Source organism: Lutra lutra, chromosome 18, assembly GCF_902655055.1.
Source record: "Lutra lutra chromosome 18, mLutLut1.2, whole genome shotgun sequence".
NCBI classification, from domain to species: Eukaryota; Metazoa; Chordata; class Mammalia; order Carnivora; family Mustelidae; genus Lutra; species Lutra lutra.
Genome location: NC_062295.1, coordinates 36,952,267 through 36,974,510, shown reverse-complemented (window position 1 = coordinate 36,974,510; position 22,244 = coordinate 36,952,267). Strand labels below are relative to the sequence as shown.

General features: G+C 47.6%; 1 long non-coding RNA gene across 1 annotated transcript in view; it reads left to right on the top strand.

Moving 5' to 3' along the window:
• Positions 1 to 7,523: 7,523 nt before the first annotated feature.
• The window catches only part of LOC125090149 (uncharacterized), a 32,638-nt gene continuing 17,917 nt past the window's right edge, over positions 7,524 to 22,244 (top strand). The window contains exons 1-2 of the long non-coding RNA XR_007124219.1: positions 7,524 to 7,643; positions 8,118 to 8,266. This is a non-coding gene — a long non-coding RNA (uncharacterized LOC125090149). The remainder of the gene's footprint in view (positions 7,644 to 8,117; positions 8,267 to 22,244) is intronic.

Sequence of the window (22,244 nt, the reverse complement as noted above, 5' to 3'; positions counted from 1 at the left end):
GTGGGGCCTTGGTCAGGATTGCTTTGAATACGTAGACAATTTGGGAAGCATTGCTATCGTAGCCATATGAGTCTTCTAATCCATGAATATGGGATGTCTTTCCATTTGTTTAGATCTTTGAACTTTTTTTCAACAATGTTACATAGTTTAATATGTATGAGTTTTGAACTTCTTTTATTAAATATACTTCTAATTATTTTACTCTTTTGATACTATCATAAAAGGAACTGTTTTCTTAATTTTATTTTAGGATTGTTCATTGCTAGTGTAAAGAAATACGAGTGATTTCTGTGTGTGGATCTCTCATCCTGAAACCTTGCTAACCTCATCATTTGTCCTAATAGGGTTTTTTTTTAAGCACGTTTTTTGAAATTTTCTAAATATAAAATCCTATCTCTGCAAATAGAGATGGTTTTACTTCTTCCTTTCAAAACTGGATTTTCTATATCTCTTTGTTCCTTAACTACCCTGGCTGAAGCTTCTAGTACAACATGGCACAAAGTGGTAAAAGCAGGCCTAGTGGTCTTTTTACTGGTCCTAGTGGGAAATCCTTCAATTTTTCACCAATAACTGTCCTAGGTACAGGTTTTTCATAGATGCTGTGTCAGGTTGAGGAAGTTCCCTTCTATCCCTAGTTTGTTGACTGTTTATATTATGAAAGAGTATTGGATTTTGTCAAATGCTTTTCCCATGCCCATTGAGATGATCATATGGCATATGTCCTTTAGTCTCTTAATGTTTTTATTATATTGCTTTGTTTTCGTGTATCAAACCAACCTCACTTTCCATCCCAGTTGGTCGTGGCATATCTTTTTCCTATGTTGCTGGGCATCATTTACTAAGAATTTGTTAAGGATTTTTCATCTCTATGCATAAGGAATATTGTGTTGGAGTATTTTTGTTTTTGTGATATCTTTGTCTGGTTTCAGTATCGGTAATTCTGGTCTCACAGAATTAGTAAATGTTCTTCCTCTTCTTATTTTTTGGAAGAGGTTGTTAGGCATTAGTGCTAATTCTTCTTTCGGTGTTTGATGGAATTGACCGGTGAAGTGATTTGGTTGTGGGTTTTTCTTCATGGGAAGTTTTGTTGCTGATTCAAACTGTTTACTTGCTATAAATCTATTCAGATTTTCTATTTTTTCCTGAGATAATTTTGGTGGTTTGTGAATTTCTAGGAATTTGTCTCTCTCATCTGTTTTCTTGGTTATCTCTATAACTGTTCACAGAATTCCCTTATAATCTTTATTTTTGTGAAGTCACTAAGCACGTTTCTCTTTCACTCTTGGTGTTAGTAATGGGACTCTTCTGGTTTTTCCTCTTGGTTAGTCTACATAAGGTTTGTCAATTTTGTTGATCTTTCGAAGAACCCATTTTATTTTGTTGATATTCTATATTGATTTTCTATTCTCTATTTTATCGTATTCTGCCCTATTCTTTATGGTTTCCTTCTTTCTATTTGCTTACTTTTCTTTTTCTTGTTTGCTAATGTGGATAGGCTGGATTGGTTTGAATCATTCCTCTTCTTTCTTTGTTTTTTAGGACTATAAATTTCCCTTAAGCACTCTTCAGCTGCATTCTTTAAGTTCTGGTATGTTGCATTTTCTTCTCATTCATGTTAAAATACTTTTTGATTCTGTTTGTGATTTCTTCTTTTGCCCTACATTATTTAGAAGTGTGCTTTTATTTCATGTTTCTGTGAGTTTTCCAAATTTTCTCCTGTCATCAGTCACTCATTGAATCCTACTGTTGTTAGAAAGTGTACCTTGTATGGTTTCAACCTTAAGTGTATCGAGGCATTCCACTTCTCTGAGGCCCCGTTTACGGTCCTCTGGCCAAAGCTTAAGGCTCTGCAGTCTGATGGCCACCTCTGCATTCAGGACTGCATGTCCTTGTGGACGAAGGACAGGGAGAGGAGAGTCCTGGGGTCAGCGACCTATTGAGGGTCATAGTTCCACTGAACATAGGAAGCTCCCCTCTCTGAGTTTGGACCTCTGCTGGCCCCTTCACCAGCCACCACCTCTGGGATTATCCAAAGGCCCGGCTATGGGAGAATGGGGAAAACAAGAAGGAAGAAAGAAAAGGAAGCTCAGGGCATTGCTGTGCTTTTGGGGGGATTAGGAGTCCCCTCTTTTTTTTACTTCAAAGCAGAGCTAGCATCTTCCCCAGAGTGCTCTCTGCTTGTGCCCCCACAGCTCCCATGTGGGTTTCCAGCTACATCCTATCCAGGCTGCAACACTGGAGGGAAAAAATGGCAAACTCCCCACCACTGGAGGTCCTTTAAATCCTGGCCTTCTTCCCCAGTCTTGCCAGCACTGTTTTCTGAGGGTCCTCTGGTAGCTGCCCCGTGCACACTGCCCAGGTTTTATGATTAGACACAGTGGTAAATACAGGGGAAGTGTTATTCCATCTTACCCAGAACTGGAACCTGAAGTGCATTTTAGAAACCAGAAGTAAAAGAGAAACACAGATTAGCGTGAATCCATTATTCTTACTGGAGAGATCATTAAACCCCTTGTCTGCTGCGGGTGGGGTAGCCACGTTTCCTCGTCTACAAAGGATGGCTTCATTACCCTCATCTGAATTGCATGCCCAGGCATATCTTTACCTAATTCTGCTTGATTTGAAAGAATTATTCATATTCATTGAAATTTCCAGCTGCTTCTGGACTAGGTTGAATGAATAAACAAATGACTCTTGGGGACATGCTCACTTTTTCAAGATGGTTCATAACCCAAATACGCCAGGATCCTGCTGACCCCACAGCCAAGGTCCTGTGGCGGTTATCTCGAACCCACCATCTTAGATACTAGCTTCCATTTTGACAAGAAAGTTGATGGCAGTGCCAACTCCAAAAACGTCCATTAGAAGACACTAGATTGCATCATTAGACACACACATATTGATTCCCCCTATTGATTCTTTAAGAGCTGGCCCAGCAAGACACAAGGAGAGGTCAGAGACCAGAGATGCCACAGTCCCCACTTGACGGAAATGCAGAGTTCACGCAGCGGATCCCGTTGATTCCGTCAGCATTAGGAGATCTGGTGCAGGAAGGGAAGAGCTTGCCCGATACCTTTTTCCCAACCTGGTTTAGTTTCAAAAGCTTAAGCTCACTGGGTACACAGAGTTGGAAGAGAGAAGTGAGCCCATGAGGGAAATGTGGAGACAGAGTTTCAGATTTTAAAAAAAAGAAGAACATCTTTTGGGTGTGTGGCATAAAAGTAACAGGGCAGGAAAGGGACGCTCCAAATTGTGCCCTGACCTCAGAGACAGTGGCCACGTGATGTCCCACAGGTGTGGATCCCACCCCAAACCTAGTTCAGAGGCACCAAAGGGGCTTCAGAGCTGAAGGGTCCACAGGAGCTGGCAGGGGCTGTCTCTGCTCTCATCTGTCTGCTCCACCTGGAACTCCACGAAGGCAAGACTTAATTTCTAGAAAAAGCTACAGCGGGAGAGTTCCATAAAAATGCCTCCTGTGTGCCCACCAGCCAAGTGGAGATAAAATTAAGTTGATTTAAAGACACGGAGGACATAAAACGTTTCTGGCACACCCAAGTTGTGGGCCGCGTTTCCTGTCCATCACCCCCCACCACTGCCACCAGCCAGCCACACACGCACAATAATAAATAGTAAACAGAGACATAACCTTTGCGGAAAGGAGGATTTTCAGCAAATATAGGAGTCTGCCAAAGCCAGGGAGTCTTACTCAGCCAAATGATTACAGCTTGGATTTTATTTCTAAGCATCTTTTCAGCATTATGTTGTCACCTATAATAAGTAGCCTCCTTGCACAAGGGGTAGAAGATCCTAATTGGCCCCGGCAAAGGGATTTTTCATACGTTTCAGGAGGGAAAGGATGAGCAGCATATGCAGTTACACTAATGGTTTCATTTTTTAAGACACTGAGTATTGTTTATGTGCTGTTCTTATTTTATTGCGTGCAGATTAACAATTGTTCATCCCAAGTAGAGGGCCGTGTTGGGGGGGGCGGGGGGTGCATTTCATTTACTGGCAGCTCCGAGCCTCCATGATTGGTTTTTCTCTCCCCTGCTGAGGTCAGTAACCAGCTCCGATATGATTTCTGCTGAATCAGTTTGCTGTGATTTGTCTTGTCCTCCTGCCCCACGTTAATTATATCTCCCAATGAGTGCCAGGCTAAAATACAGAGCTTATTTCAATAGAGGAAAAATGTATTTCTCCTTATTTGATGGCCCTTCATTTTGACTTTCAGCTCCTCCTCTGCCTTTCCAAGGTCTGTAATCAATAGTCACGTGGCTCCAGGTCCTTTATCTGGGAGAGATAGGGAGACCTTGGCAGTACTTTCTTTTCAGACTTCAGAATCCAGAGTTAATGTAGGGATAAAAAGGACTTTATTCTTCTTCCCTCTCCAGTGAGGTGCACTCTCAACCCCTTATTTTAAAATAGTCCTCCCCTCTCGAAATCTGCTGGATTTCTCTCACCTATCTTCTGGGGAATTATATGGTTCATCTTATGGAAAGATAGCTCTGTCCCCAGGTGACCAAAAGTAAAAGCAAAGTTCAAAAAATAACTAAAACAACAACAACAACAACAAAAAATAACTTATCCCAGGAGCAACTAATTTGTTGTCCAGTTCAGAACGTGACAAGTTCCCCAATGCCTCCAGCTTCCCAGAACGGAAGGTTCCCCAAACCCGCTGTGTGGCGCTTGGGCTTGCGGCCACACACACATGATGCCATCCTAGCCTCCTGCCTGGCACAGATTATATTCTCCGGTAATAGCCATTGATATAAAATTAGGGCCAGTAGGGGAGACTACTGCCAAAAATGCTGATGCTGGGACTGCACTATTTGGAAAGAAAATTAAGTTTTCATCTCTGTTGACCAAAACGACGGAGAAGAATGGATGGATGACATCCGCACACGTGAAGGTGGCCGTCTTCACCCCATGGCTTCATGGCACCGCCCTCTGTGCGTGTCTGGGTCCCCATCTCCTGCTCTTACAAGGACACCAGTTAGACTGGAGAAGGTCCCGCCCTCATGACCTCAGCTTTCCTTAATGACCTCTCTCACTGCCCCACCTGCAGATATAGTCCCTTTCGAGACCGTGAAGTGTGACTTCAGGGAGGGCACAGTTCAGCCCATAGGAGTCCCTTCCCTCAAGGCCCTGGTAAGGCACCTGGATTTACTGTCTTGATTCAGGATGTCAGGATCTTAAATATTTCCTTTCTCAAAGCCACCATGTTGAATTTTCAGTGCAAGAAGAAAGGGCATCCTTCTAATCAGAGCTGGGATCAGGCTACCAGGTTTGGGCCTGTGATGGAAATAAAGATGCAGGGCAGTGCAGAGAGAGCAAAGCTACCAGCACGAGGTCGGTCACCCTGTCCCAGGAACATCAGTTACTCAGGGTCCAAGGTGGGACCAGAACAAGGCTCACACCGGTGGGAATCCTTGACCCTGAGTCCTTGGGGCCTGCAGGTGATTGCTGCTCAGCCTGTCCCTGCTGTCCCTTTATTAACCTGATTTCCTCCCAGGAGCTTCATAACTGCAGGCTGGGGTTAGGGTACCAGTGGCGACACTGTCAGTCCAGTGCAGAGACTCTGCACAATGCTCAAGGAATGAAGTCGGACTTCTGCTTTGCACTCTTGCTCCCAAACTCATCTACCCATGCAACACCAATTTTATGGGTTGAATTGAGCCTCCTACTCCCAAAAGATGTTGAAGCCCTCACCCCTAGTACTTGGGATGTGATCTTATTTGGAAATAGAGTCTTTGCAGATGATCAAGTGAAAATGGGGTCATCAGGGCAGGCCGTAATCCAATATGACTGGTGTCCTCATCAAAAGGAGAATTTGGACCCAGACATCACACAGGAGAAGGCCACATGAAGACGATGGCAAAGATTGGGTTGATACCCCTATAAGCCAAGGAGTACCATGGATTGATGGCGCCCCATCAGAAGTCAATGGGGAGAGGCCTGGAGCAGACCCTCCCTCTCTCAGCCTCGGAAGGACCCCACCCCACAGACACTCTGACCTCAGACTCGTGCCCTCCAGAACTGGCTTACTGAGGATGTCCTGAATGGAGGCATTCCTGGAAGAAAGCCATGCTGCCTTATTTAAATGCATCAAAGAATGTCCAGAGTTACCTGGTGGTGGTTTACATCGTGGGAACAGAAGTGTTCCCAGCTCTGACCAGCAATCTGCTTTGGAAGGAAAACATGTCAAATCTGTATGCTGCAGAGAAAATTTCATGCTGCAAGCCACGTCCACAAGATGTGGCTGGAGTGGCCAGAGACATCAGAAGGGACTCATTGCGGCCCTGACAGTGCGTCTCCCAGACCTCTGCTCTCTGCGTCTCTATGACGCATAGTTACTGCACCCAGCACAGGCCACCAGGGCCCGCAGAAATCTCTTGCACTCATTCAGGGCCACTGACACATTCCCTTCCTGGAGTTTTTTGTTTTGTTTTGTTTTGTTTTGTTTTACTTTTCTTGTAGGATCATTACCTATGATCCTGGGAAAGGTGCATCAGGACCAATTTCCGTGTTGGAAAACCAGCTCGCATGTTACCCAGAGCAATGTTACCAAGGTTGTTCTGCTTCCAACCCTAACTCAGATGCATTCTCCCCTCCTCGTTGGATCTTGTTGTCGTTAATCAAGACGATTTTCTGCCACCAGCCTAAATTGCTACTTGCCGCAGTCTCTTCGCCCCACAGAGAAATCCCTTTTACCACCGTCTCCCGAGAGGCTAAGTCCTTGACTCCTAACCAGAATAAAGTGACTCGTTAAACTAGTCCATTGCCTTTCAGAATGAACATAGCTCCATAAGATGGTTTTTCTATGTCTCCTCCCGGAAATCATGCATAAAGAAGAAGGAGAACTTAAAAACCCCATAAGCTCCATTTTCGGGGAAACCAGAAAACAGAGGTAGTCCGCAGACTTCAGGGTATGTGCGCAGACTGACAACCAGCCCAGACAGAGCAGAACTAACCGTGCAGGATGGGGGAGGCGGGGAGTGATGGGGACTGGTGGGGGCTGAGGAGCTAAGAGAAGGGGTTTGGCCCGAGACATACAGACATGGGCACCAGGCCTGGAACAGTCCTTTTCTCTGGGCCACAGAAGCACAGGAGGCAGGTCCATAAAGAGCAAAACTACAGAAGTAGCCTAACTGTCCGGGGAGGAGGAAAACCCATCCGGGCTGATGAATTAATTCCGCCATCCTTCAAGGATTTCCTGCTGACTGTCTTCCCAAATTCTTTCTTTCCTTTTTCTAAGTTAATGGAGTTTCAGTGGCATTGCCCCCCAACCAGGTGGAGACTACACCTCCCAGCCTCCCTTCCAGCTTAATGTGGCCATGTGACCGTTATAGGCCAATCAGAGGGTTGTGAACAGAAGGGATTCTCCCAGGCTCCCTCTCAGCCCCTCATGATCATGTGACTAATAGGGGACAGTGGAAACTGAGCAGAAGAGAAAGGTGCCATGTTTGGCTTGAGAGCAAACTGCGAATTTCCCATGTCTGCCCTTACCCAGTCTTTCCCAGAGGCTGGAACGCAGGTGCGGGAGCAATGGTGCTTCCAGTGTATTCGGTGGGAACAGGAGTCTAGGGGACGAGGGAGCAGCAGGAGGAGAGGAATCTGGGTCTGGCGTGACGTCATGTAGCATGGTGCACCTGTCTCTGCCAGGACGGAGAACCATGGGGCGTGGTGTGGGAGAGGTAGGTCTGGGATCCCACGAGCTGTCAGCCCCTACATTCTTAACCCGCAGGCTCTATTTACCCATAAACATGCATCCACAAGAGAGGAGTGGGCGTCACGTTAGCAGGAGTGGCACCTGTGAGGGGCTCCCTGGGAATCCTCGCCCCAGCCCTCTGTGTGTCAGCCACTCCCAGCGTGGGAAGCCCGGTGTCCCCGGTCCAGGCCCCTCCCCCCACCACTCGCCTCAAATCTCTCTGAAATCCTCCCACCACGCTGTTGCCAGTTAAGTTCCAAAGTTATTCCTCGTCCAGGATCTCAGATTTCAGGAGCGTGTGCCCAGAAAGCCCCGACTGTGCAGGAACACGGGAATGGCTTGGCAACGACCCCACAGTGAGCTTATCGCGCGTGTCCCCCACCTCTAATATTTTCTTTGCATTTCCCAGGGCTCTGCCAGCGCTTACCATGCTTCCTGGCTTTCCACGAGGTCCCTGCTCTCTGAACGCGACCGTGTCTAGCTCTCTGTGGAAATGCAGCAAGGACTCCTGACCAGTGTTCTGTCTCATCTCACCAGTGAGGCCCTGGACCGCAGCAGGTAGGGTCTTGAGGTTTGGGGAATCTTACAGATTCACGCATGCCGGGCAGCCAAATGTATGTTCACAGACTTTCTAAAAATCTCAGGCTCACCCGACTATGAAAGTAGTTTCTGCCTGGCAGGTGCACTCAGTTCAGGGGACAGGCACTTGTGCACTTACCTAAGGTAACCAACCCGTGGTTCCCACATGACGTTTAGAGAAGAAAATCATCTTTTCATCCCCAAACAAAACTTGACCCAAAGCATCAGTGTATAAAAAGACAAAACCGGACCTGACTCTGGTGGTTCCGAGGTGGTTCTGAACCCATGTGACCCGCTTTCCTCCTTCCTCGGCCAGTCTCAGGGATCAGGACCATCCCTGTTCAACTGAAAGTGACCGAGGTCCCATTAGCTCTACGGTCTCCCAAGGCCCACTGAGCAGGAACCCTAAGCTAACTGCTAACACACACGACGGCGTGGCATCGATGAGTCTCACAGACATTTTGCCAGTGACATAAACTACACACAGTGAAAGGACATATTGTTTTATTCTGTGGATGAAAAGTTCTAGAACAGACAGATCCATAGTGACAGGAAGCAAATCAGTAGTTGTTTCTGGGGACTGACTGGGGAGGGGACGGGAGGGAATGAGGCAGGCAATAAAAAAGTCTGTATCTTGATAGAGGTTTGGCTGACAAAGCTGTTTGCACGTGTCAGCCCTCATCAGGTCATCACGCTTAAGGCTGGTACGTGTTGCTGTATGAAAATTTCACCTAAAAAAGAAACCAACCAACAGAGAAGGTGGGGTGATTAAGTGGCTGGTTGTAGCCAAGCAGAGGGAGGGTGGGGGGCTCTGCTGAGGGGTAGCCTGGACAGGCAGGCTGGAGCTGACCACAGAACCATGACCAGGTGACCAGAATGTTCTGCCATGAAATGGGGTGCACTGAAAGTTTTAGTGTAAGAGTGTGATGTGACCAAAACTGTGTTGGGGGACGTTGATTACTGTGTCCCCATCTCAGGTGGGGGCATCCCAGCTTCTTGCTTTGAACTTTGCTGCTACTTCAGATGCCGCGTATCTGAGCATCTCTTCTGTGTTTGGGAACCAGGCACGGCTCCCTGTAGAGCTCCCATCAGAGAGACTGAAAGTACCAGCTCCTTGCTTTCACACCTCCTAGGAAGCCGGACGAGGGCTCCTGGCTCCAATTGCGATCCAAGCCAGTAGGCAAAGGAGCAGGGACCTCATGGGAACAGTCTGCTAAGAATGGCCACCACAGAGCAGCTGTGTCCAGTGTCCAGAGCCCCAGTGCTAAGGACCAGAGAGGCCAGTGGGGGAAGCAGACGTGTCAGGGCCCCAGGGTGGCAGCTGCAGCATCTTCCTACCAGTGTGAACTGGGACACTATTCACAGCAAAGCAGCCTCTATCCCTGACTCGTAGATCCCCTGGAGTTCTGGGAGCTCCCTAAAATCCTCTTATAACTTCCTTTTCTGCTTTAATTAACTAGATTCAGGTTCTGTTGCTTGGAACTAAAAACCCTAACCAAGAACCGTTCCCTCCTCTGAGGGTTACCTCCTTGGATCTGCGGGTAGCCATGGCAGAGATGTAACGGGAAGGACAAAAGTTGGGATCTGAACCCAGCCCTCTCATCAGTGCCCTGGATACACACAGTGAGATTCTTACTAGTATGTCCCTGGGGCTCCTCGCCCAAGAATGCGGGAGTTACAGCAAATGACCTGAAGACTTCCTCTAGCTCTAGAGACATGATGTGATAGTGGCTAACGGGTAATATCTGGTATGACTTGGTGTCTCCACTTGGAGGACTGTCCTGCATGGAAAGGTGGTGCCATTGTCCCCCTGCCACAGTCCCCCTGCCCTGGGGGCCTGCGGGGCCCCTGGTAGAACCAGTATCCACCAAGAGTGCCAGCAGTAGACATGGCAGACGCTCTCTACCGTCAGGTTTCTCCTTTGTCTGTAACGTGCCTGCGCTCCAAGCCTTTGGCCTGGAGGTGGGAGATCAGGGTATCATCTTGCCCTCTTGAGAGCTGAGTCCAACTTGATTATCCGAAGTAGGAACTGGGAGCTCCCGCTCAGACGCGCGCGGCTGTAAGCAGTGCGGGACTTCTCCACTTGCTTGGGGACTTTGTCAGATCAGCTTACAAGAACCGTAGATTTCCCAAGAAGGTCCTTCCAACTGGGCAATGGGTTTACTTGTAAGCAACTGTACATTTATCAAAACTCTTTCTAGATCCTTGCTTTTTCTTAGTTTAAATTCAATTACTTAACATACTGTGTACTATTGGTTTCAGAGATACAGGTCAGGGATTCGTCAGTTGTCCAGAATACCCAGGGTTCCTTCCGTCACATGCCCTCCTTCATGCCCATCACCCAGTTACCCCCTTCCCCCAGCCTCCCCTCCAGCAACCCTCAGTTTCTTCCCTAGAGTTAAGAGTCTCTGATGCTTTGTCTCCCTCTCTGATTTCATTTTATTTTATTTTCTCCTCCCTTCCCTTATGCTTCTCTGTTTTGTTTCTTAAATTCCACATATGAGTGAAATTCCACATATGTCTCTGATTGACTCATTTCACTTAACATAATACTGTCTGGTTCCAACCATGTTGCTGCAAACGATAAGATTTCTTTTTTGATGGCTGAATAATATTCCACTATGTCTATATAGACCACATCTCCTTTATCCATTCACTTGTTGATGGACATCTGAGCTCTTTCCATAGTTTGGCTGTTGTGAACATTGCTGCTGTAAACACTGGGGTGCACGTGCCCCTTCAGATCACTATGTTTGTAAAAAGACAGTCTCTTCAATAAGTGGTGTTGGGAAAATTGGACAGCCACACGTAGAATGAAACTGGACAATTTTCTTAACACCTTATATAAAAATAAACTGAAAACGGATGAAAAATTCCAATGTGAAATGGGAATCCATCAAAATCCTAGAGGAGAACACAGGCAGCAACCTCTCTGACCTCAGCAGAAGGAACTTCTTGTTAGACATGTCTCCAAAGACAAGGAAAACAAAAGCAAAAATGAACTGTTGGGAATTCATTGAGATAAAAAGCTTTTGCATAGCTAAGGAAACAGTCAACGAAACCAAAAGACAACCATCAAAATGGGAGAAGATATTAGCAAATGAACATATCAGATAAAGGGCTAGTATCCAAAATCTATAAAGAACTTACCAAACTCAACACCCAAAGAACAAATAATCCAGTCAAGAAATGAGCAGAAGCCATGAACAGACATTTCCCCTAAGAAGACATGCAAATGGCCAACAGACACCTGAAAAAATGCTCAACGTCATTTGCCTCAGGAAGTACCAATCAAAACCACAGTGAGATACACCTCACACCAGTCAGAATGGCCAAAATTAACAAGCCGGGAGACAACAGATGTTGGCGAGGATGTGGAGAAAGGGGAACCCTCCTACACTGCTGGTGGGAATGCAACTGGTGCAGCCACTCTGGAAAACAGTATGGAGGTTCCTCAAGACATTGAAAATAGAGCTACCCTATGACCCAGCAATCACACTCCTAAATATTTACCCAAAGGATAGATCCTTGTCTTATTGTGCTCACCAAACCTAAACTTTACGTGGAGAAGCTTGTACCATCCCAGTGTGGTCTCCCCATCGAAAAACCCACCCTAATCCACTGAAGACACATAGTGGGCTAAATGGTGACCCCCCTAAAAGATATGTCCATGTGCTAATCCCTCAAATCTGTGAATGTGACCTTATTTAGGGGGAAAAGAAAAGGAGGGTCTTTGTTCATGTAATTGAGAGTTTGAGATGAGGAGATCATCCTGAATTATCTCATGGGCTCTAAACCCAGTGCCAAGCACCCTTATAAAAGACACACAGACAGAAGAGGAGAAAGCGTGGTGATCAATCACAGGAGTGGGGACTAGCGTGGTACCGTCACAAGCCCAGAAATACTGATCATCACCCCAAAACTGGAAGGGGCCGGGAACAAATTCTCCCTGGGGGCTCCCTGCTGGATTTTGGACTTTAGGCCTCAGAACTGTCAGAGAAGAAATTTCTGGTGTTTTAAACCACATAGTTCATGGGAATTTGTTATGGCAGCCACAAGGAACCAGTGCAAGGGCTGACAGTCATGTCACAGTTGATGCATCTGACACTGAGCTCCAGGTTCCTCCTGAGGCCACGACACTCAGGATCTTACCTAAGTTGGTTGCCTCCTTCCTTCCAGCTGCTCAGCCTAAAATCTTGGAGACATTCTTGGTTTCTCTCTCATACACACTTTTCATAGTCAAACCATCAAGAAATATTGTAGCCTCTACCTTGAAAGTAGGAACCCAGAATCTGAGCTTCCCCATCACCTCTCCTGCTTCCATATGCTAGGCTGTTACAGGGTCCTCCAACTGATCTCTCTTTCTCTCTCTCTTTCCTTTTCTGTTTCCCACTCACACATTCTTATACATTCCATTCCAGCCTCCTTGTTTTCCCTTTAATACCCCAGGGCCTTTGCACAGACTGCTTCATCTCCCTGACAGCCGTATGGCTCAGCATCTCTCTACCTTCAAATTGTGCCCAGAGGTCACCTTCTCAATAAGTTCTCTCTTGACCACTCATCTAAAGTACCAACAACTCCTCCAGCTTCCCCGTCTTTCTTCTCCTGCTCTATTTTTTTCCCTGTAGCCCTCAACGCCTTCTGTCATGCTGTGCCCCGTATTTATGTACCATGTGTGTTTATTGTCCATGTCTCCCCACTAGAATGTAAACTATAGGCCAGCAGGCATTTTTACTTCCTTTATTCCCTGATATATCACCCAGCTAAGTGCCAGACTCCGAGTAGGCGCTCAATAAATATTTGTTGAATAAATAAGTGAAATAAAGAAGTGTCGGCTATTTCTTTGATAATAGAGTGCATTTGTTGAGATCACAAAATAAATGAAATTGTGGGGTCATCAAAACTTATTGTCTGTGCCGTAGCATTTTGAAATATGAAGATATCCCGCTTTACGAAAATGGTTGTCATTTTTTTCATCTTATCAGCTGCATTTTCGAAGCCTCCCCGCTTTGTAGATGCAGTTGATGACTTACCGCTGGCAACAGCAGCATTTTTCTGCCTAGTCTGGACCGAGATAATAATTGTCACAGGGCACACTGAGGACATCCGTAACACTCAGAAAGGCTAGGTGATACCAGGCAACAGCTTCCTGGATTTCAGTGGCTTTGAACAGGAGGGGTTTGTGTCTTGCTCCCATGAAGTCCCCAGTGAGGCTCAGTGATGTCCCCACAGCTGCTCGCCCCGTAACAGCTCATTTCTGCTCCCCTGTCGTAACTGTGCTCCCAGGACCGTTTTGGCAGCAAGGGAGAGGACCAGAGCCTCTTCTACATGCATTTAATGCCTCCACCTGCAAGGGACATGTCTCACTTCTGCTGCATGCCATTGGCCAGAGCCAGTCACATGACCTCAAGGGCATGCGGTCCAGAAAAGAGGGGAAGCATCACCACGGGTGCCCCCGCAGGTGGGAGCGGAGGCGCTTTTGTATATATTCGAGCCCTTCGTTCCTGGTTTTTGTCAGTTGGTAATAACCTGCTGTTGGTTTTCCTTATTAATGTGAAGGAACTCGCCGACGCTTTGCCTCCGATGGAAACTGCCAACACGGTGTTGCAGTTTGCTTTTTGACTTTCGATTTTTATGGTGGTTTATAGCCATGCAGAGTTAGGCATTTTTAAAAACCTTTTTATTGGAAAATAAAATTCTATGCATGGGCACAGAAAAGCACACAAAAGAGATGGATAGCTTAATGAGTGATTTTAAGGCAAACACCCTCATAAACAACACCCAGGAAGGACAAGAAGCCTTGGAAACCATCCCCATCTGTCCCGTTGCCACTTCTCCCCCTTCACAGAGTGACCACTCTCCTGAGCCCTTGGGTCATTGCCTCCTTGTTTTTCTTTTTTTTTTTTTTTTTTTTTTAAATTTCTTTATTTTACAGAGAGAGATCACAGGCAGGCAGAGAGGCAGGCGGAGAGAGAGGAGGAAGCAGGCTCTGGCTGAGCAGAGAACCTGATGCGGGGCTCGATCCCAGGACCCTGAGATCATGACCTGGGCTGAAGCAGAGGCTTAACCCACTGAACCACCCAGGCGCCCAACCTCCTTGCTTTTCTGAATAAATTAGTCACTCAGTGCACATCCGTAGGACACTATCATTCAGTCTTCCCCACTTTTTAAAAATCGTGCGACATCTCTTAAGTCTCATTTAATTTCACAATTACCCTTCCATCCCTTTTTTTTTTCCTTGCAGTTCACCTGTGGAAAGTTCTGGGGTATTTTTGGTTGATCGCAACCCCACAGTGCAATTCAGCGTGACCCTCTGGTCTCTGTGTTTCCTGCAAAGTGGCCCCTGGATCCGGAGGCTTGGTCAGGCCCCCGTTTCATCCCTCCGGCAAGACTCTAGGTGGTGTCTCTTGTCTACTCGCATAGGTTAGAATCTCCAGTGCAATGTTCACTAATAATAGTGAAAGCGAGCATCCTTACCACATTCCTGCTTGTAGTGAAAGCCCTTCTAGGGGGCTGCCTTTAGGAATGATGCTGGATTTTGAGCTGGGATAAATGTTTTATTACGCATCCATGACGGAGGAGGGAGGATGCACATTGAAATTTTTCAAATGCCTTCTTAGCCTAAAACAAAGATGATCTTTTCATTTCCTTTGAATTATATTATTTTATTAGATTTCCTCAAATTGAATTGTTCGTATATTCCTCACATAATTGCATACTTGGTCATGACAGATTTGAAAATGTTGCTGGGTTAGTTCATTAATATATTTTTATTGAAGTATAATTAACATTACTCAGCCATAAAAAAGAATGGAATCTTGCCGTAGATGTATTTTATTTCGAATTTTTTCATCTGCGTTCGTGAGTGAGAGATTATTGTTACCATTACCGTGTCTGCTCCCGCTGCAGTCTGGCAGGTGTGAATGTCAAGGTCATGCTCTTTTCATAAAAAGAATTTGAAACATTTCCTCCTTTTTCTGGGTGTATGCTGCATGGTTAGGGTAGATCCTCTAGGAATTGCCCCAAGAAGGACTCGTAGAATGACGTGTTCATAGCTCTTTCAGGTCAGAGGTATTTCTGTGGGTAGGTTTGCTACTTTATGGACAGTTTGGAGGGAGGTGAAATCATGACATCCTCTTTTCATGAGGATGTTATAAGCATTTCTCTGTTCTTTTCCTCTCTCTCTTTTTAAGTGTTACTATAAACACATCTGAGATCTCTTCCCCATGTCTTCCTTTTCGTGCATGACCGCCCAAAGGAGGCTTTTCTTTATGTTGGAAGTTTAGTGACCGGCCAGGAACATTCTAGCATGAACTGCAGGTACCATGTTGTGCTCCTTCATCACACAGGCTCAAGCCTTGTTTCATTTCGAAGGTGTTTTCTTGAGTTGTATCTTGAAATATTTCTTCTCTGCCCTTCTGGTTTCCTTCTTCGGGGACTCTAGTTCCATAGGTGCTTTCTTCTCCCACGGCTTCTGAATCACCCTCTCTGTACACCATTTTAAAATTGTCTCTTCTAGATTTTTTTTCTTTTTGTTTCTGTCCTCTACTTGAGAAGGAGGCTTCCACTTTGCTATTTTATATTGGTTCTAGCTTTGATGGTATCCCTTTTGTTCCTCCAACCCCCTCTGCCTTCCTGAGATGGTTTTCTTTCTTCTTTCTTTTTCCTGAGTTCTGTCAACTTTCTCTTTACCTTCCCTCTCTCTCACCTGATATTTTGGACATTTTGTTTTCCATCTCCTCAATTTGAGATTGTTTCCTTAAGTTTTAAAAACCCACAGTGAGATGTTTGTTTGCAGATACAGTTTTTGTCTGTATGCTGCGGTGTCGTAGGCCGGATAATGTCGTCCTCCCCCACCACCTCGCGCCAAGATATCCACATCCTGACTCATGGACTCTGTGACTACACTGTGTTGTGTAGCAAAGGGGAATAAATGTTGCAGGTGGAGTTAAGGTCGCTCATCAGATGGGCTTAATGCAATCGCAGACCCCCTTAAATGTGGAGGGAGAAATCAAAGTGATAAAATACGACAAAAAACTCCACTGGCCATTGCTGGCTTGACCGCTGGAGGAAGAGGGCATGGGCCAAGAAATGTGGATTCCACCAGAAGCTGGAAAAGACAAGAAAACAGCCCTCCCCCTGGGCCTCCTGAAAGAACGCAGCCCACTGACTCCCATCTCAGACGTCTGACCTCCAGAACTATAAGATAATAAATTTGTGTTCTTGAAAACCACTAATTTAGTGACAATCTTTTATAGCAGCAATAGGAAACTAATACACATGCGAAATGTCTTGAGTAGTCTTTGTCTGTAAATGTTTGCTGTTATGTTTCTCTCTTTTCTTGCCGTACATGTATATATATACACACATACATACAGTTTATGTATACGTTAGATGTGTATGCATATTATTACTGAACGAGTTAAGGTAGGGAGGCCCCCGCAGCATCATAGCCCGCACACTCTCGGCGCCTGGTCTGTCTCAGGAACTGCCGCAGGGACAGATTGCTTCCTGGAACATGACACATCTCCATGATTCTTTGTGCAGATGTCTCTAGACCTGAGTGGTTCCACTGGGGGCATCTGTCCACCTTTCTTCTTCCTGCGCTCATCAGAGCCACCGACGAGAGGATCTGCCCATCAGGCTGTGTCTCCAGTGCTCCGGAAACGTGCTTCTGCTGTTCTGCTCCGAGCTTTGTGGCATCTGGGCTGCCCGCACTCAGATCTGTCCTCAGCGTGTCTCCATATGTTTCCAGCAGCTGAAAATGAAGTTTACATTTTTTACTAGTCTTTTTTTTTTATTGGACCATGGAGGAAATTGAGTTTCACAGATATGTTCATAAGAGAATTCTAATCTGCATTTTTTTAAGATTTTTATTTATTTATTTATTTGACAGACAGAGATCACAAGCAGGCAGAGAGAGAGAGTGAAAGGAGGAATCAGGCTCCCCACTGAGCAGAGAGCCGGATGCAGAGCTCGATCCCAGGACCCTGGGATCATGACCTGATCTGAAGGCAGAGGCTTTAACCCACGGAGCCACTCAAGCGCCCCTCTAATCTGCATTTTTAACAAGCGTCCCAGTTGACCAAAAGAAATCTTTGGACCACACTTTGAGAAACATCTAGAAAATTTTCACTGCCGAATGGAGAGATTTGATCCCGAATCAAAGACAAGCACAGGGGTCCGGCCAGAGGAGCACCTTACATCATGCTTGGCAAATGCTAGTGGCTGCAGAAGCACACTGAATGGGACAAATGGGATTTTCTCTAGGTCTTCTGCTAAGGAAAACCATAAAGGCAGAGTATTTTTTGTTTTTCTAAAGCTAGCAGAGATGTTCAGTAGGATAGTTCAGCCCAGCCCCTAGCTAAAGGATGCACCGTCGGGGACCCTTGGTGAGAAAAGACCCAGGGAAGGTCCACAGGCTCCTTTGCCTAAAAATACCTCTTAACAAATCTGCACAGCTTGAAAACTCTCACCAGCCAGTGGGCTGAGAAATGAGGTGGGAGGAATTGTCTCCAAAGGCATGAGAAGTTGGCCAGAGAGAAAAGTGCTGCATCCAGCCCTGCCATCAGACGAGAAACGGCCTTTGTTCATAGTAGCAATGAACCCACCAGTGACAGTGTTGTCACATTTACCAAAATTGTGGAGGCTGCTCTCAAATTAATCAAGATAATAAGTAAACATGTCCTAACTGATAAAAGTGTGTGTCCCGTGAGTAATGGCATGTTTTCTCTACTTTGGATCCAAGTATCACTCAAAGAATATCTAATCCTGCCTTTACTACTCTGGACAGGGTTAGATATATGCCTGGGTCCTCTCTGACCTTGTCCATTGGTTACTTACATAGATGGTGGGAGGGGCTGAATTGCATCCCTCCCCCAAATTCAAATGTTGAAATCCTAACCTCCAGCACCTCAGAATGTGCTTGCATTTGGAGATAGGGTCTCTTGTGAGGTAATTAAGTTACGGTTAGGTTATTGTAGTGGGACTGGGTTCCGCATAAGAGGAGATGAGGACACAGACACGCACAGAGGGATGACCACATGGGACGCAAAAGATGGCCGTCTTCACGCCAAGGAGAGAGGCCCCAGGAGACACCGACCCTACCGACACCCTGATATTGGGCTTTCAGACCCCAGAACTATGAGCATGAGTGTATGTTGTCGAAGCCCCCCAGTGTGTGGGGCTTTGTTACGGCCCCCCATGCAGACTGATACGGGCCGGTGGTTGGACAGAAGCCGGGCTCCATCAGAGAATATGTTTGCTGAGTGTCGTTTGACTTTATCCTTGGAAAATCTGTTGCCCTGACAGCAATCCCTCATTTCGGTGACTTTCTTGTAACAGACTCTCAGGAAATAATAACTATCTTGAAACCTAAGACTGACATGAGTGATTAAGTCTAACAAGTTCCCATCAAGATCCCAGCAGAACCCGCCTTTCAGATGGGCTAACGAAGGGGGTACTTCCAGGTTCTAGCTTGGGTGTCTCTAACATGCTCAGCTTAAACACCCAGCCTTCCCCTCCTCCAGCATCAGGAATCTAGGGACGAAGAGGTCAGCTTGGAGTATGGGCCACTTAGCCTAATACAATCAATGACTCTGTCTCCTCCATACTTATTTCAAACTCAAAAGATGGGTAATTATAAGAAATTTATTCTCAGCTAAGAAAGAGGAAAGCAGTTATCATGATTCTTACACACATTTGGAGAATAGTGATGCATTCCCGCCAGGTGTGGGGAAGCAAATTAGCATTTCCATTAATATTAGTTAATATGGTTAGTGTTTTTCTGGCACCTTCTCTGCGGTGCCGGGCACTGTGCTCGGTGCCATAGAGCTGAGAGCTGGTGCCCGGCTCCGTGGAGCTTAGGGTCCCGGGAGAGAACCGGGCGCCAGTGAAACAAAAGCAGAGACACTTCACAGACTGTGACAGGCACAGCCCAGGAAAGACGCGGGACCCCAGGAGGGAGGCAGTGGGGCCCAGGACGTGTGGCCGCAGGAGCAGGCGGGCGAACAGAGTGGGGTCCAGCCTGCTAACTAAAAGCCACGCGGAAACCCTCGAGAGTTTGCTTCTGAACAGCCCCCCTGAGCTGCAGCTGGTCTTCTGCGAGGGTACCGTGCCCGTGGCTCTTCGTGTAGTCACAGATGGGTGCGGCCATCACCCCGTCACCCACAGCCCCGTGGACTCTCCCCGCGGCACGTGCTGCCTGGTGCCTGGCTTCTCCGGCCGAACCTCACGTTGTCCACGTCCGGCCACGCTGCAGCACGGGTCACTGCTCCAGCCCTCGTGGCTGGGTGGCACTCCGCCGTCCGGCCGTGGTGGATGGTGTGCCGAGCAGGGCCGTGCGCGTGTACGTGTGGGCACGTTTGCCCCTCTCGTGGGGCTGAGTCGGGCCCCAGCTCGGTTTCACTGTTTGGGAAGCCCCCGACCAGTTTCCCAAACAGCAGCGCCCGAGGCTTCCAGGTTCTCCACACCCTTCGCTGACCCTTGTGACCATCTGACTGTTTGATTCCGTCTGCTCCAGGGGGCGTGAAGATGTCACCTTGTCTTTGGGTGGATTGAAGCCTGGCTGTGCCGGGACAGCCCGGAGCGGTCTGTCTAGGAGTGTGGTGGCCCTTTCACCTGGACACCCACCAGCATCCACTGGGAGAGCGAGCAAACTCAGTAGCCCGGGCCCGGCCCACTGTCTGATTCAAGGGGTTCTTTGCATTTCTGGTGGGTTCTCAGCTGCCGCTGCTCTGGGGACCACGATCTGAGAACCGCAATGCTGAAGCATGAAAGGCCACAGGACGGGGCCAAGCTGAGCAGTGAGCTGGGGATGAGGGAAGAAAGGCAGAGAGACAAAGAGGGAGGGGAGTGGAGAAGGACCCGAGCCATCGGCGCCGGCCCATGTGGAGGTCCAACGGGACAAACCCCCACGGCAGGTGTGCACAGCAGCGGTGTTCCAGCAAGCAAGACGCCCTCCAGGAGGTGACGCACACACAGATGTGCCCCACCCAGACAGTGCACTGTTACCCAGCAGTGAGAAGAAATGAGCCATCAGGCCCTGAAAAGACGTGGAAGAACCTTAAATGCATGTCGCTGAGCAGGAGACGCCAGCCTGCACAGGCCGCTCGCTGTGTGACTCCAGCGACACGGCGTTTAGAAAAGGCGGGACTAAGGAGACGGTACACTGTCCATGATGGCGAGGGCTGAAGGGGAGAGCAGGATAAAGCCGCTGAGCCCAGAGGATCTTTAGGGCAGAAAAATTATTCCATGCAATACAGTGGTGGCGGGTACGTGTCATTATGCGTTGGCGGAAACGCACAGGATGAACGACACCCCGCGAGAACCCTAACGTACACTGTGGGCTTGAGTTACTAATCACGTAACCATGTTGGCTCATCTGTAGTAACACGTGTGCCCGCCGGGGGGCGATGGGAAGCACAGGCTTGGGGGGAGGGCCCAGGCCTACCTGGGGGTGGCTCCCCACCCCACCCCTGCATAGCAGGTGGAAGGAAGAGAGACATGGGGACACAGATTGGGAAGTCAGAGAAACTTCAGTCTGGTGGCCTCCACTCCCCAGCAGCAAAGGGCACAAAGTCATTTTCTTAAAACAAGGGTGGGAGTGGGGTGGGCTCTGGGTTGGGGGTTTGAAGGGAGATGGGGAACAGTCGGGGAGCAGACGAAGGAGCGGGTGAGAGGAGCCTCGCAGAAGGACGTGCAGGACCACCGAGAGCCTTTCCCTTAGGCCTGTCCCACTGGAGGGAAACTTCCTTCCGCCGCCTCCCCCTGCTCAAACTGGGTGCTCTGTCTACCCTTAAAGGGGTCAGCCTCACCCCTGCTGAGCCCCCACCCCCGGCAAAACCAAATACCCACCTCGGAAATTTCCTTCTCTTTGAGCTGGAGTTGAGTTGGAGTTGAGAATTCCCTTCTCTCTGTTTCTCCTAAACGGGAAGCACCCTTGGGCACTCTGCTCATCACACAGCTATCTGTGTTCACGACTAACTGGTTCCGCTCCAGGCAGGGCCGGGGCACCGCCTTCTCCATGTTTTTGAAACAAGCATTTGGCAAAGTTGAGTTATTTCCTCAGTGTTTTGTCAGGAATCCAAATATTTTGCCTTACGCTAATTAACAGAGTGAACGTTTCCCCCATGTCCTCGGCGACAAACACAAACTCCGCAAAAGGTTCACCCTGAGCTCTGGTGTCACGGAAGAGTCGCTTGGCCTCTTCCCTCATTAGTTCTCAGAGTAAGATGCTCCTACTTCAAAATATCTATATATCTATTTTTTTTCTTGAGGTGAAATTCACGTAACATAATTAATCGTTTGGGGGCACCTGGGTGGCTCAGTGGGTTAAGCCTCTGCCTTCGCCTCAGGTCATGATCCCAGGGTCCTGGATCGGGCTCTCTGCTCAGCGGGGAGCCTGCTTCCCCCCTCTCCCTCTGCCTGCCTCTCTGCCTACGTGTGACCCCTGTGAAATAAATAAAATCTTTAAAAAAAACAAAAACAAAAAACAAAATCAATCGTGTTAAAGTCAGCAGCTCTGACATTTAGCACCTCTGCAACGTTGTGCAGCCACAGCTCTATCTAGTTCTAGAACTTTCCTGTCACCCCATCCCCATCAGCAGTTACTCCCCACCCCACCCACGCCCAGCAGCCACCGGCCAGCTTTCTGCCCCTGTAGACTTGCCTACCCCGGACATTTCATATAAACGGAATCCCGGGACGTGTGGCCTCTGGTGCCAGGCTCCAGTCCCTGAGCGCTGTGTTTCCAAGGTTCATCCACATCATAGCAGGTGTCATGTTTCTTCCTTTTGATGGCTGAATAGTATCCACTGAATGGATTCCATTTTGTTTACTCATTTCACCTCTCAGGGGACACCCGGGTTGTTTCCACCGTTGGGCTGTTGTGAATAATGCTGCCATGCACACACGTGTCTGATGCCCTCCTTTTGATCAAACGTTGCCCTGCACTGTC